A 16,071-nucleotide genomic window follows, 5' to 3' on the forward strand; every position below is an offset into this window, starting at 1 on the left:
CCGGGTTGATGGTTCCCACAGAGCATGCGCACGATGGAGCCAGCTCCGTCGTGTGCATGCGCGAGACCCAGCTAGCGACGGGTGCTCCATCGCTAGGGGTCTCGTAGCAGACAGGGCGAGCTGTTGATGTTGAGTGACAGCTCGCCCCGTTTGCTGGGCGGGCCGGGGGCATGCTCGGCCAAACGGAGGCGTTCCAGTCTGAACGCTTGCCGTTTGGGGGTGGCCCCACTGACATCATTGATGGTGTCAGTGGGGAACTTCCTGCTCAAACAGAGCAGGAAGTTCCCTGGGGCTTACGAGTGCCCAGACCCAACCTTAGGGTCTGGTCATAAGCCCCGATGGTCGCGATGGTGATGACCATCACGACCATCACCCTGATCGCAAGCTAAGCTGTGGGCGGTAACCCACAGCTTAGTTTGCAACCTGGAGGCAGCACTTCAAAAGAAGAAGTGCCCGCCCTCATTCAGAGTGAGCGATCGCTTCTTGCGATCGACTCTGAATGAGGGCCAGAGTCCTGTCCTGTTTCTCTCGTATCTTGTCATGTTGTGTCCATTTGAGAATTTCTATGGGGTATATTCACTGTATAATGGATTTAATTCACTGTGTCCAATACTGCTATTTTCTAAATAGTAAATCAAATTTGGACTCCATACCACTAAATCGCAACTCTACTGAGCTGAAGACCTGTTAGGCTTAATTATACTAGATGTTTTCTCAAACTACATAGTGCTTCCTCCTAGCCCCAATCTACAAAACTGCATGGAGGTCAAGTTTATTTGCATGAAGAGAGGGGAAGTAGTCTGCCGTCTCTTGTTTTGTACAGTTTCCACAGCAGGGATCCAGCAACCTTTTGTTCATCACTGTTCCTTCAAGTGTGTTTTTCAGAAATAAATGGATATTAGATATTTCCAGACTGCCACATGTTTTTTTTTCAAGAGGAAATACTATCAACAATTATGATTTCAAAGATGAGGGATCTACAGTTTCAGTAAAACATTTTTCTAAATGATGGTGTCTGGCATACCCACTGCAAGACTAGCAGGAACCGTTCCAGACTAGACATGCATAATCACAGATGTGGTAATCAAAGTATCTAATTTGTAAACTTGCAAACCAGTTGCTGATTGTGGGAAGGACCAAAATCTACCCAACAGAACTGAAAAAGTACAAACCTGCTCCAGTATTTAACTTCAATATCAAATGAACTGTAAACCGAGCTCCATCTATTGGCCTGGAAAGGGATTGAAATACCGGCGGCTGTTTAACGGCTGGCATTCCGGCATCAGGATTAACATAGGGGTCGGTATTTCGACGCCTATGTTAAATCCCTTGCCAGGATTCCAATGTCAGGATTGAGACCGGCGGTATCATATCTACATCCCCTATTGACCTTTATTTTGAGTAATGGACAGTCATGGCCACTCTACATTATATCTGCTAACCTGATAATACTGTGGACTAAGGACCTGATTCAGAGAAATACACTAAGCCGATGTTTTCACAATTGAGCAATTGCCTGTAAACTGTGCATGCGTCTAAGTTGCACTGTGCATGCGCCATGATACATTACCATAGTCACTCACTGCGACTTTATACCCACACTGTGAGCAGCATTTTGGGGTGGTAACAGGGAGTGGAAGCAAAAATGCAGGCATGTCGCGACCATTTTCCGGGTGTGTGCATCTGCGATTCCGTATGCAGGAAACATGGCTCCGGCGTCTCGCTTCTCACGTCCAGTCCGCAGAACCATAGACTACTCAGGACTGCGACAATCCAATGATATGTGATTGATGCTGCGACTTTATGCAGATGCTTGGATTTGCAAAGCCTCAGGTGGACATCTCAATAGATCTGCCAGCTGTGACAATTGCATATTTTCGCATAGCAGCTGCTTATAAGTTCGCAGCTGCGGTCGCATTAGCGTGGTTCTCTGAATCAGGACCTAAGCCATAATTATTAGAGTTGCTAAATATTTATAGATGCAAAAAATGGCATTTGGAGACTCAGTAGCCAGGCTTCTAAGTGGAGCCATATTATCATTCTCATTTGTTATGGTGTCTTACGACCACCCTATGCTGTCCTAGCCCTTGCATGAATGCTTGTTCCTCTTTGGGTAACGGTAAACAGTCTACACTTAGCACTTTAGTTTTAATAAGAGAAAATAGCAGCTAGAGAAACCGAAAGTACATTTTTTCAGTTTTAAAAAAAAACCCTACAATTTAGAAAAATTCCATAGACAAGCTTTGCAAAACTTGAAGACATTAGCTAAGTCACTTTAACTTGCTGTCTGTATCAATACATTTTAAACTATGAGGCATATTCAATTTGGAGAGAAAAGTCTGTTGCCGGACTTTTTGCCGTCATCGGAGGATTTCCGGTCGAAAAGTTATTGCGCTCGTCCCAGCGTATCCCTGTATTCAATTGCAAATTGGCGAAAACGGGACCCGGCAAAAACAAAATCGTCGAAAAGTCCTGTCTTTTTTGGGAAAATTAGCCTGACACCCCCTAAAGATGCTCTGACATGGGGGCTCACTATGGGTACCCCTGAACAGCCCTGCTAAAGGTATTTGGGGTCTTTAAATGGTCTCAATAGGTGCTATTTAGCATCTTTCAGCAAGTGGTGAAGAATAGTATGTAGCACTGTTTTTCTTGTTGAAAAATAAGTCCCATCAAATTTGGGGTACATCAAACTGGATGCAAGCATATTTAAAAAACGCTAAAGTCAAGCATTAAAATGCGCAAAAAAACGCACCTTCAGCAAACACCTGCAATCCACAAAACACCTCCCCCATACTTGCAACGTATCAATTATACTTTTTTCTGAGGACACTGGCCCTGATTCAGAGCCGGACGCTCTGACAGAGCGCTCGCTCTGAATCAGGGCCGTCCCTCTTAGTTTTTAGAGCGGCCTCCTGGCCGCTCGTATAGCTGTATAGCTGTGGGTGAGACAGTGCTATATGCACTTTTCTTCACCAAAAAGGATACAATCCGGGTCTCGCGCATGCGCACGATGGAGCCGGCTCCCTCGTGCGCATGCGCACTGGGCCAACATCAAACCGCTTGCGAGCGCTCAGCTGTTACAAATATATTGAGACAGTGCTATATGCACTTTTCTTCACCAAAAAAGGATACAAATTATAAAATGTTCTTCAAATGGAGTTATTCTGATGTTGCAAATATTTTAACTATCTGTTATTCCTTTTTTATGCCATTTTTCTCTACCGAGTAGAACTGATTGGTGATGTATTAAGTGTAGCTATATATTTATGTAGCATTTATGCAATATATGTGGTATATGCTGATTTTTTCAGTACTTGTATTTTTTACTGTCATTTTCATTTGTATATATATATATATATATATATATATATATATATTTTATATATATTTTTATTTTTCATTTAATTATATGGTATTAATTGATGTATAATTAAAACACACCCCATGACTGACTAGCACCTTACATCTTTTTTATATCCTTCTACTGTGTTTAGCCTTTCTGTATTACTCTATAGGAGACAGCCAAGTGGTGTTTTAAATGGGTTGGGTATGGGATGCCAGCGGTCAGAACCTCGACGCCGGCATCCCGACAGGGTTAGGATACCGATACCTGTCAGTAAGTATCCTAACCCTCCCGCTGCCTAAACCTAAACCCCCACCCCTAGTGCCTAAAACTAACCCTCCCCCCTTTGCATAACACTCCCCCCATAGTACCTCCCCCTAACCCTCCCCCTAGTGCCGAACCCTCCCCCTAGTGCCTAACCTTAACCCCAGTACTTACCATTGGAAAGCCGGCGTTCAGGATGCCGGTGCCAGGATTCTGAATGGTGTCGGGATTCCAGCGCAGACATTCTGAACGCCGGCATTCCAGCAGCCGGGATTTCAACTACCTCCTGTTTTAAACATGTTAAAGAAGAGGTGTGAGCAATAGTCTTCAAGGCAACCAAATCTGGTGCAGTTCATAGCTCAAATGCAGGAGAGGTTATAAAAGATAGCCCCTCTAGTGCAGAAACACCTAGGGGAAGCCCAGTAAAGACAATGTCAAAACGATAAAAGTACAGCAGTAGACCAGTCATTTCAACCAGGGGAAAAAGTGTTGGTGTTAGTTCACACACAAGTGCTCACTAGTGAGGAGCCTATGGTGTAATAGAGCCCATAAGTCCAGTACATTGTAATCTCCAACTTGTGAGAAGGAAAGAATTGTAAGTGTATCATGTTAATCTAAAAACTCTAGAATGAAGAAAATCAAGTACTAGTGATGGTTTCAACTGGGGTTGAAGATCCTGAGGTTCCCATAGAGTTTGGTATGTCATCATGTTAATGGGACCAAATGGGAATATGGTACAATGGAATAGAGATATATATTTTCTTCCTGGGAGCACCAACTGAATACAAGATGATATTGTTACTCCTGCTGTGGTTGTAAATCAAAAGCTGTACAAAATACCAGAGGTGAAATTAATAGTTGTACATGTTAAAGGGGAGTACTTCTGTGCTGTTTCCTCCTCTCAACCAGCGGGTTGAGGTTACATCTGGCCTCTTGCCCATGTGCGAACTCCATTTGTGCCACTGTGTAGAGTGCCGCAGTACTTCGTGGATGTTTAGTACTTAGCTCTTCTAGTAAGACCTGTGTTTACCATTGTAATATTCATTGCTAATACTGCTATAAACCCTGCGCATACTGTTGCTATGAATACTGCTGTCTATATTAAACGCTGTTACCACAATAAACCAATCAGACTGGTTAAGGACATCTGTGTTGATTAACCTCCATTTCACATTCCACTGACACCTATTGTGACCAAGCAGGTTACTCCAATAGGCTATACTAATATGTTATGAGCCAAGCACCCCAAGTGTGAATTATACAGAAAAGTCCTGTATTTGGATCAGCACAGAAAATGCACAGTGTAGTTGCCAGCATGAGCTTTGTAAAATGGAGAGAGGCAGGGAATTATGCAATTGGAAATGTGCTATGGAAATGCAGCTAAAGTGAGAAAAGATCTAGGTGACAATCCTAATCCTGATGAAGTGAATAGAACCATGGAAACCATTGGCCTAGCTGTGGAACAGCATGTGTATTCCATAATTCACAGGAAAGTGTCAGCACATGACACGTGGATAACCCTGCAGGCAGTGTATGAGGATAAAGGTCTGATAAGGGAAAAACCTGAGGTGTACACTAAACGGTACCAAACCGAGTACATGCAGATTCATGAACGAGTACATTGCCATCTGTAGGAGTCCAAGTGTGTGATGAGGAGGTTGCAATGCCGATGCTGCAAAATCTGACACCTGAATATGTTTTTGTAGTAGTGGCTTTGGCATCCTGTGTGACTTAGCTATCAACAGAGATTGTGAGATCAATGCACAATAAGGATTGGTACGTGCACTCTAATAATTGGTATTGGTGGTACTAATGGGAGCAGCTTACTGGTTGGGTCACCACTTAACCCAAAGAATATTTACATAAAAAGATAAGCATAGAAAATGCTTGGACCAGCGAGCGCTCAATCCTATGCAATAGAATAATTTAACACTACATGAAAGAATGTTTAAGAGGAGGGGAGGTAGGATATCTGCGCACTGAGAATGGGTATGGTTGTGGCGAGCTGCAGTACGTAGTACAGCTGATACTGTAAATATACAAGTAGATAAATAAATTTACATACTGCGCTCAGCTTAACCTTTACCTAAGTTAGGAAGCTGGTCTTATGTGAACTGATATAAGAATCGTGAGAATCAATATGTTTATGAAAAAAGGGGGGGTTTAATGCAAGAAAAGGGGGCATATACAAAACAAATATATGTCAATGATTACAACAAAGATACATAAATTGGTTGAGAAAGATGATAAACAATATTCAAATAGGTGGTCAATAAAAATAACATATATAGGAGATCGTAAATAAGATGAACTGCTGTGCTTGTAGAAGGCTGAATTCCAGAACTCAGATTGAGTCCAAGGGATATTGTTAATGAGATGAGAGTTCTGGGCAAAATAGTCTTTATAAATAGGGTTGTAGCGGCGTCCCGCTAGTTTTATAGTAAGTGTGTTGAAGCGCTAGGTGAGGTGCCCAGGTAAAGCTTCCTGAGGAAGGGAGTACGGAGAGATCGGCAGCCAGGGGGTTAACTCTGGTCGGTCACTGCTAGCTCCCGTGCAGGTGCCGGCAGTGCGCCTGTTCCCAGGCATCCGCCGGAGCCGCAATCCGAAGCAGCTGCTCCCGTGGTGTGGGGGATGTAATGGTCAGACTCTGATTAGCCAATAGCCACACACCCCTGCCACAACAGAGACTTACCTTCCTCGGTAATGCCGCTGCCCGCTCCTTCCTCTTGCCGGCTGTGTTGGTATACGGTGCTTGTCCTCCCTCCGTTCTGCCTGGTCTTTTGGTCTGGTCACGAGTCGGGCCCTTCTCCTCTGAGTGTTTCTCCTCCACTTCCGGGTATGGTCACGTGGGGATTGTTGTGAGCCGCAGCTTGTTAAGTAAAGCAGGAACAGCAGTAATTCTTAAAGAGATCTCCAAATAAAGGGTGCTTGTAATGGTCTAAAAGTTAATATTCTGGTCTCCAACGCGTTTCAGCCTAATGGCCTTTTTCAAGGAGTTGTCTGGCAATGCAGGGGTATGTTTCCTACAGCATAATATAGGAAGGATCTTCTGATTGGATTGGTCTCATGCAAATGAAGCGTGTCCCGATTGGTCCATAAACTAGTTCCAATTCAATCATTATAACGAGATGATACAGGTGGTTAGATGCTGGGCTGATAGTAATTAGTGCATCTCTGGTTACAGGTGTAAGTGGCTTAGTGAATAACAGAGTCCATTTATGATGATTCATGATGTGAAATAAATAAATGAAGGGTGACTTGTGTTCATAATAGGATGATTCATTCATGCTGTAAATATAGTATTATTATACATAAAGAAAATGATATAAAATGAATGGAATTTAACAAATTAAAAATAGAGTAATATGAGTAAAGATTGGAATGGAAAAATCTTAAAACACAATAACGACTGAAAACTGATTTTCCATCCATATGTCGCTGTTTATATAGGTGTTCATATCTACGATGTTGATAATGGTATTATGTGCTTATTGTATGGAACGCAAATATAAGCATATATAGAACTGAGAATATATACATATATACAGACGTACATGTATATAGCATATAAACATGTGTGTGTACAACAACTGAATATATGCACACACATGGTAGCATGAAAATCACACTCCTGTGGATTGAAGTCACACTTTTTTGTTTTGTATTAATACTGGTAAAATCCATACTTGGTCCTATAACTTATAGGAATGGTGGATATTATGTGTAAAGATTATAGTAGTAATAATGGATCCTGATAGAGGACATGGAGTTACAGTGAATCTCATATCATTTATTACATATTATTGATTTTATTTCGTTATCCATGTTATGTCCTTGTGGTGCGAATGTGTTAAGTTCGTACATCCATTTTAGTTCTCTTGTGTTAATTTTGTGTTCATAATTGCCCCCTCTCCAATTAGGTATGACTTCTTCGATTCCAAGGAATCTGAGTGTTCTGGGGTCGCTATTGTGACAGAGTTTGAAATGGTTCGAGAGATTATGATCCACACCCTCTTTTCTGATGTTTCTAATGTGTTCGTTTATTCGTATTCTGAGCGGTCTTGTTGTCCTCCCAATGTATTGTTTGTCGCATCCACATTCTAATAAATATATTACTCCTTTACTGTGGCATGTGATACTTTTAGTTATTGGGTATTCCTTTCCGGTGCTATTGGATTTGAATGTAGTGGTGGGTTTTGTTGTTCTTTGTCCCATATTTTTGCATCCTATGCATCCACCACAGTAGAAGAACCCTACGCACCGAAAGTATCACATGCCACAGAACGGAGGGAGGACAAGCACCGTATACCAACACAGCCGGCAAGAGGAAGGAGCGGGCAGCGGCGTTACCGAGGAAGGTAAGTCTCTGATGTGGCAGGGGTGTGTGGCTATTGGCTAATCAGAGTCTGACCATTACATCCCCCACACCACGGGAGCAGCTGCTTCGGATTGTGGCTCCGGCGGACGCCTGGGAACAGGCGCACCGCCGGCACCTGCACGGGAGCTAGCAGTGACCGACCATAGTTAACCCCCTGGCTGCCGATCTCTCCGTACTCCCTTCCTCAGGAAGCTTTACCCGGGCACCTCACCTAGCGCTTCAACACACTTACTATATAACTAGCGGGACGCCGCTACAACCCTATTTATAAAGACTATTTTGCCCAGAACTCTCATCTCATTAACAATATCCCTTGGACTCAATCTGAGTTCTGGAATTCAGCCTTCTACAAGCGCAGCAGTTCATCTTATTTACGATCTCCTATATATGTTATTTTTATTGACCACCTATTTGAATATTGTTTATCATCTTTCTCAACCAATTTATGTATCTTTGTTGTAATCATTGACATATATTTGTTTTGTATATGCCCCCTTTTCTTGCATTAAACCCCCCCTTTTTTCATAAACATATTGATTCTCACGATTCTTATATCAGTTCACATAAGACCAGCTTCCTAACTTAGGTAAAGGTTAAGCTGAGCGCAGTAAGTAAATTTATTTATCTACATGAAAGAACAGCTGTATTTCTATAACCATTTACTATGGCAATACTCAGCAAATGGCGAAAAACTAAGGTTGGTGTGGTGTATAGACTGGACGTGTAATAATCAGTTGAGAGTACTTAAAGGATCAAAGGATGCACATTTAATCCCACATACACTAATGGTGGGTTGGTCTAAATGTACAGTAAAATGCAAATAAATACACAAATGATGAAATAAATAGAGTGTACAAACTAAACTAATATGGTCAAACAAAAATTATATCGAAAACAAATCTAGCACATTTTAATCCCACTTATATAACTAATACTTGTTGCAAATGTAAAACATTCTATAGTATAAATACCAATAAAATAGATAAATGAAGTAAATTAAATAAATAAACAATGACACACTGGGAGAGAGGGGGAAAGTGGACAAGTGGGGGTGATAAATATATATATATATATATATATATATATATATATATGGGGGACAGGTTTAGTTAAAACACTCAAAAAATGGTTGCAATGTTAATAGTATTGAGAACTCCAGAGGTAGATGGAATATAAAAATATGCGGTAATAGAATAAATGTCAGTTTGGAAGTTCCAATGGTTAGTGTGATGCGTAAATCCTCATCCAAGGTATGGTTGTCAATGTCCTGTAATGATCAGACTGATGTGTCTAATGTAGGGATGTGCAGGCTCGGATAGGTTCGAGTTAGCATGTTGAGTTCGGATTTTTCCCTCCAAAAAAACGGAACTCAGAAAGAGGCTAAACGTCATCTTACATGGACGAACATCATCATTCCTGGATGCAGTAGCCGTGGCCCGCACAATTTCAGCTTCACTGCTGCTCGGATGCGTGCTAGAGGTGCCCTTGTGCAGGACCGTACCTTGCCAGCCTGGAGCAGATTGCAAGTGGGAGCAGCCCTCCGGTACCTTCAGTCGGGATGCTGCGCCCGCTGACGGTGCGGTGGGCAGGGCCGGTGCAAGGTTTCCTGGCACCCTAGGCATTTTTTCAGCCTTGCACCAACCACCCTTGGATAGCTACACAAGCCCTTATACAATGCCCCCAGTAGTGGCCCCCTATGCAGTTCTTCCAGTAGTGGTCCCCCTATGCAGTGCCCCTTATATAAAGCCCCCACTAGTAGTCCCACCTATGCAGTGCCCCAGGTAGTGGTCCCCCTATGCAGTGCCCCTTATATAATACCCCCAGTAGTAGTCCCCCCGTGCAGTGCCCCTTATATAATACCCCCAGTACTAGTCCCCCCCTGTGCAGTGCCCCTTATTTAGTGCCCCCAGTACTAGTCCCCCCCTGTGCAGTGCCTCTTATATAGTGCCCCCAGTACTAACCCCCCCAGTGCAATGCCCGCAGTAGCAGCCTCCCCCCAGCAGTAGCCCCAGTAGCAGCCTTCCCCCAGCAGTGGCCCCAGTAGTAGTTGTGCCCCCAGTAGTAGCCTCCCCCCAGCAATGCCCCCATAGTAATCATTGCCCCAGTAGTAGCCTCCCCCAGCAGTGGCCCCAGTAGTAATTGTGCCCCCAGTAGTAGCCTCCCCCCAGCAATGCCCTCATAGTAATCATTGCCCCAGTAGTAGCCTCCCCCCAGCAGTGTCCCCAGTAGTAGTTGTGCCCCCAGTAGCAGCCTCCCCCCAGCAATGCCCCCATAGTAATCATGCCCCCAGTAGTAACCTCCTCTAAGTAGTAGTGCAATGCCCCCAGTAGTAACCTCCCCCCAGCAGTGCCCCCAGTAGCAGTGCGGTGCCCCCAGTAGTAACCTCCCCCCAGCAGTGCCCGCAGTAGGAGTGCGGTGCCCCCAGTAGTAACCTCCCCCCGGCGGTGCTTCCAGTAGTAACCTCCCCCCCAGCAGTGCCCCCAGTAGTAGTGCGGTGCCCCCAGTAGTAACCTCCCCCCCAGCAGTAATCCTAGACAGACACACGTAAAAAAAAAAACTCCACTTACCTTAATCCGCGCTCCGGCGTCCGCTCCTCTGTCCTCCGGGCGGGCGCTCTGCATGATGGGAGAGACGTCATCATGTGACATCTCTTCCATCACTCACTGCAGGAGCCAGAAGATGGAGCTCATGAGTGAGCTCCAGCCCGGCTCCAGCAGTGGGCACAGCAGCCGATGAGAGTCTGTCTGACTCTCATCAGCTGCTAAAACAAACACAGAGCTGCCGGCACCGGCGGCTGTGTGTTTGTTCCTAGTGTAGTGTGGACGGCACTTATGTGCTGTCCACACTACCACCCTGCAGGGCCGGCGCTCTTAGGCAGATGCCTAAGTTTGCCTAGTGGTAGCGCCGGCCCTGGCGGTGGGCGTCCTTAAACAACTGTTCACCTGTGTGTGTTCAAGCTGCTGGTGTGCATAGGATTGAGCGCTCGCTGGTCCAATCATTTTCCATGCTTATCTTTTTATGTAGAGACTGTGAGAGCTAAGCTGCTGCAGTTTCAGTAATGCATACTGGTTGAGACAAATGCTGATAGCTCTGCTTTGCTCATAAAGGGCACTAAGGCCAAAAGGCCCAAGTACAAGTGTTTCATATGCCACAAAGAGGGACATAAGGCCTCTGAATGCAGACCTAAAGATTCAAGTGGTGCTCAGAAGAAGCATGATAAAATAAATGATACAAAGGTATACATTTACTGTCAGTTTTGGCTGTAATCTAAAACTGACGGTTACCAATGGACATCGCCATCGTGTATCAGTATGATCTATGCAGACTTTGTTACTGTAAAATGTGATTAAAGGGTTAAAAAAAAGGGGAAAAATAGCATTGGATCCCCTCTATTTTCCTATAACCAGCACTAGGCTGAACCAGCTGGGGAGCTAATGCCATAGCAGGGAAAAACGCAGAGTGGGGTCCCCCTGCCATAATAGTACTCAGCCTCAAACAGGTCACCCCAGGGCTGGATTTCCTTAGAATGTTAGGACCCCTCCCAAAAATGGGGTCCCCCTTCCTGGATCAACCATCCCTGGGCTATTCCTTACATCCCTGGTTGTGGTGGATGTGGGGTAAATGTGTAAAAAATAGATAATATTGAGCTTTACAGGTGGACTACAGGTGCCATCAAGTCTGCCTCGGCATGCCAGCACTTGAGGATCAAGAGCCCAGACATTAAGGGCCTGCTGGCACCTGTAGTCTGCCTGTAAATAAAATATTAAAATAAACACTGTACATGCACAATGAAGGCTGTAGTATTTTTTTTTATTTTTTTAAATGCACATCCCAAATATATTAATTACATACTAAATCCATGGATGGCCTCCTGTTTGTTCCATGTAGGCATCTGAAACTAACAAACCAAAAACCTGAACCCACTGGACACGCACTGTACAGTTTACAGCAATGCTTCCCAACCACGGTCCTCAAGGCACACCACAGTCCAGGTTTTAGTGATATCCATGCTTGAGCACAGATGGTTAACTCATTTCAAGGATCACTATACTCAAGTATAGCGATCCTTCAAACCTGGACTGTTAGTGTGCCTTGAGGACCATAGTTGGGAACCCTGGTGTACACTGTCAAACCAGAAACTGATTTGTGTAGTGCTTCTTCCAAACTCACCTGCCACAGGCAGGTCTATTGTTTAGGTGGATTTCTCATCGATTTGTGTTCGCTTTTTTTGGACGCTTTTACAACCGTCCATTAGTAAATCTGCGGATTTTATGTAAAAAATTGATTGTTGGTCTGATGTACTAAAGCAGTGGTTGTCAAACTTGGTCCTTAGGACCCCACACAGTTCACGTTTTCCAGGTCACCCAGCAGGTGCATACAGGGCCGTAACTGGGGTAGTGTGACCTGTGCCATGGCACAGGGCACCGCAGGACAAGGGGCGCTGTTCGGGCCTGTCAATTTTCTGTTTATTATCATCCTCATTGTAGCTTCTTCTTTTATCCCCAGCATCTCCTGGCCTCCCCTATCTCCTTCCTGGACCTTCCTCATGAGGCCGTGCCCCTTTTTCGGGTGCTTTATGTCCCTATTTGAAAATAGGTCGGGTGCCAATGCTATTTCTGGCACAGGGCACCAAAGAGTCTAGTTACGGCTATGGGTGCATAGGTGTATTCCTTACTCAATGACACTTTTTAAAAGATCCACAGGTGGAGCTAATTATTTCACTTGTGATTCTGTGAGGAGACTTGGAAAACTTGCACTGTTTGGGGTCCTGAGGATTAAGTTTGTGAACCTGTGTCCTAAGTGTTCTAAAGTCAGTTTTCTGGTCGGTTTTCCGTTGGTTTTGCCTTTAGTAAATGGTTGATTTCCAAAACCGATAGAAAAGCGTCTAAAAAGATAACTTTTAGTAAATTTACCCCACTGTCCTTACCACCACAATAGTTGGGACAATCACGGTGCACCTAAGAATGAATGAAACCATAGTCACAGACATCAAGGACCAGAGTCAGGGATCAACTGTATCAAATTAAGGACCTCATTCAGAGGCGCTCGCAAAAAGTGAGTGCTCGCTCTGAATGAAGGCGTCCGCTTATTTTTTTTAAACCGGCCTCCTGGCCACTCGCTAAGCTGTGGGTGACCACCCACAGCTTTTGCGAGTGGCCAGATGATGGCTGCGATTATCCCTTGTGGTCGGGTCTCGTCTGCCGCAAGCCCCAGTGAGCTTCCTGCTCAAATAGAGCAGGAAGCTCACTACTGACATCACTGGTGATGTCTGTAGGGCCACCCACAAACAGCAGGCGTTCCTCATTTGTCCAGCCAGCCCCCTCCCAGCCTACAAAACGGGGCGAGCTATCGATCACCATCGACAGCCGTCCCATTTGTAGCGAGCCCCGGAGCGAGTGAATTTCTCACTCGCTACAGGGCTTGTACATGCGTGCGGCACGTGCGCAGTGCCCCACCATCGACCCGCTTGCGAGTGCATAGCGCTTGTGAGTGGGTCTGAATGAGGGCCTAAGTATCCTAAAAGAAAAAGTATTCAAGTTCAAGTTCGCAGAGGGCAAGTGTGTTGTGCAGAATAAAAGAGGTACTGCAATAGCCGCCCGGTGCCAGCAACTATAAATCCTAGACACCAAGGAGTGTATTACGATGAGGGCCTCTGATTCGAGCCAATCTATGGAGCTGTGGCATAGGTGTCTAGGTCACCTTAGGTATGGTAATGTCTAGGGGTGAGCGGGTTCGGATTTCTGAAATCCGAACCCCCCCGATCCGAGTCCGATCCGAATCAGGCTCGACTTTTCCCGCCTGACTCGGATCTGAAATCGAGGCAAAACGTCATCATCCCGCCTTCCGAGTCTCGCGGGTTTTGGATCCTATATAAGGTACCCGCGTCGGCGCCATTTTCTCACTCGGCTGTGGACAGTGAAGAGGGAGGGTGGGAGTTAGGGCTGTGTAGTGTAGTGTAGTGTAGTGCTGCTGTTGTCCACTACTTCAAAGTCCTTAGGGGCTGGCTCTGTTGTGCTGTGCTGCTGTTGTTAATAGGGGCTGTGTCCACTACTTCAAAGTCCATAGGGGCTGGCTGGACTGTGTTGTGCAGTCAGTTCTCCATAGGGGCTGTGTCCACTCCAAAGTCCTGTGCAGTGTCCCAGTCCTAAAGGGGTGCTGTAGTGTTGTCCAGGGGGTGCTCTGTCCATCAGGGGTGCTCCCCCCAAGTGCTAAAAAAATAATATATTTTCTGTGTTTGTGAATTGTGTGCGCAGTAGCCGCACGTGCATCAACAAAGTAGTGCCAAGCGTGCGCCTGTGTCATAAGTAAAGGGCCGGCTGGCTTGACCGTTAAGGGTGCTGTAACCCCCGAAAGTACACTCCAGTCCAAACCAAAAAAAAAATTATTTTCTGTGTTTGTGAATTGTGTGCGCAGTAGCCGCACGTGCATCAACAAAGTAGTGCCAAGCGTGCGCCTGTGTCATAAGTAAAGGGCCGGCTGGCTTGACCGTTAAGGGTGCTGTAACCCCCGAAAGTACACTCCAGTCCAAACCAAAAAAAAAATTATTTTCTGTGTTTGTGAATTGTGTGCGCAGTAGCCGCACGTGCATCAACAAAGTAGTGCCAAGCGTGCGCCTGTGTCATAAGTAAAGGGCCGGCTGGCTAGACCGTTAAAGGGTGCTGTAACCCCCGAAAGTACACTCCAGTCCAAACCAAAAAAAAAATTATTTTCTGTGTTTGTGAATTGTGTGCGCAGTAGCCACACGTGCATCAACAAAGTAGTGCCAAGCGTGCGCCTGTGTCATAAGTAAAGGGCCGGCTGGCTTGACCGTTAAAGGGTGCTGTAACCCCCAAAGTACACTCCAGTCCAAACCAAAAAAAAAATTATTTTCTGTGTTTGTGAATTGTGTGCGCAGTAGCCGCACGTGCATCAACAAAGTAGTGCCAAGTGTGCGCCTGTGTCATAAGTAAAGGGCCGGCTGGCTTGACCGTTAAAGGGTGCTGTAACCCCCGAAAGTACAGTCCAGTCCAAATTAAAAAAAAAATTATTTTCTGTGTTTGTGAATTGTGTGCACAGTAGCCGCACGTGCATCAACAAAGTAGTGCCAAGCGTGCGCCTGTGTCATAAGTAAAGGGCCGGCTGGCTAGACCGTTAAAGGGTGCTGTAACCCCCGAAAGTACACTCCAGTCCAAACCAAAAAAAAAATTATTTTCTGTGTTTGTGAATTGTGTGCGCAGTAGCCGCACGTGCATCAACAAAGTAGTGCCAAGCGTGCGCCTGTGTCATAAGTAAAGGACCGGCTGGCTTGACCGTTAAAGGGTTCTGTAACCCCCAAAGTACACTCCAAACCAAAAAAATATATATTTTATGTGTTTGTGACTTGTGTGCACTGTGGCTGCACGTGCATCAACAAAGGAGCAGCGCCAAGCGTGCGCCTGTGTCCCATAAGTAAAGAGCCGGCTGGCTCATTTCTTAAAGGGTGGTGTAACCCACAAAGTGCACTACTCTCCAGCAAAAATAAAAAAATATTTTCTGTGTTTGTGTGCGCTTTAGCCGCACGTATATATATCAATATAACATAAATGGAGGACCAAACTTTCTCCGATAAAAATAAAATAGGGAAAGATCAAGAACCACTTCCTCCTAGTGCTGTTGCTGCTGCTGGGAGTTGTTCATCATCCCAGAGAGGAAGTAGGAACATCACTACTTTTACTAAACAATTGACCCTCCAACAGTCCCTAGCGATGAGGATGAAGTACGACAGCAGTCATCCTGAAGCAAAACGTATAACTGAGGCCTTGACTGCTATGTTGGTGTTAGACGTGCGTCCGGTATCCGACATTAGTGCAGTGGGATTTAGACAATTGATGGAGGTAGTGTGTCCTCGGTTCCAAATCCCGTCTAGATTCCACCTGCATCCTCAAAGCAGCAGCGACAAGCGTGCGTCTGTCTGTTAAAGGGTGGTGACACCCTCAAAGTGTGCTACACAAACAATTAAAATATTGTTCTTTTTTTTTCTGTCTTTGTGAATTGTGTGGGCTGTAGCCGCACCTGCATCCTTAAAGCAGCAGCGACAAGCGTGCGTCTGTCTGTTAAAGGGTGGTGT

The sequence above is a fragment of the Taudactylus pleione genome, unplaced genomic scaffold, assembly GCF_031769625.1.
Source record: "Taudactylus pleione unplaced genomic scaffold, aTauple2 ptg000040l, whole genome shotgun sequence".
In the NCBI taxonomy this organism is placed as follows: domain Eukaryota; kingdom Metazoa; phylum Chordata; class Amphibia; order Anura; family Myobatrachidae; genus Taudactylus; species Taudactylus pleione.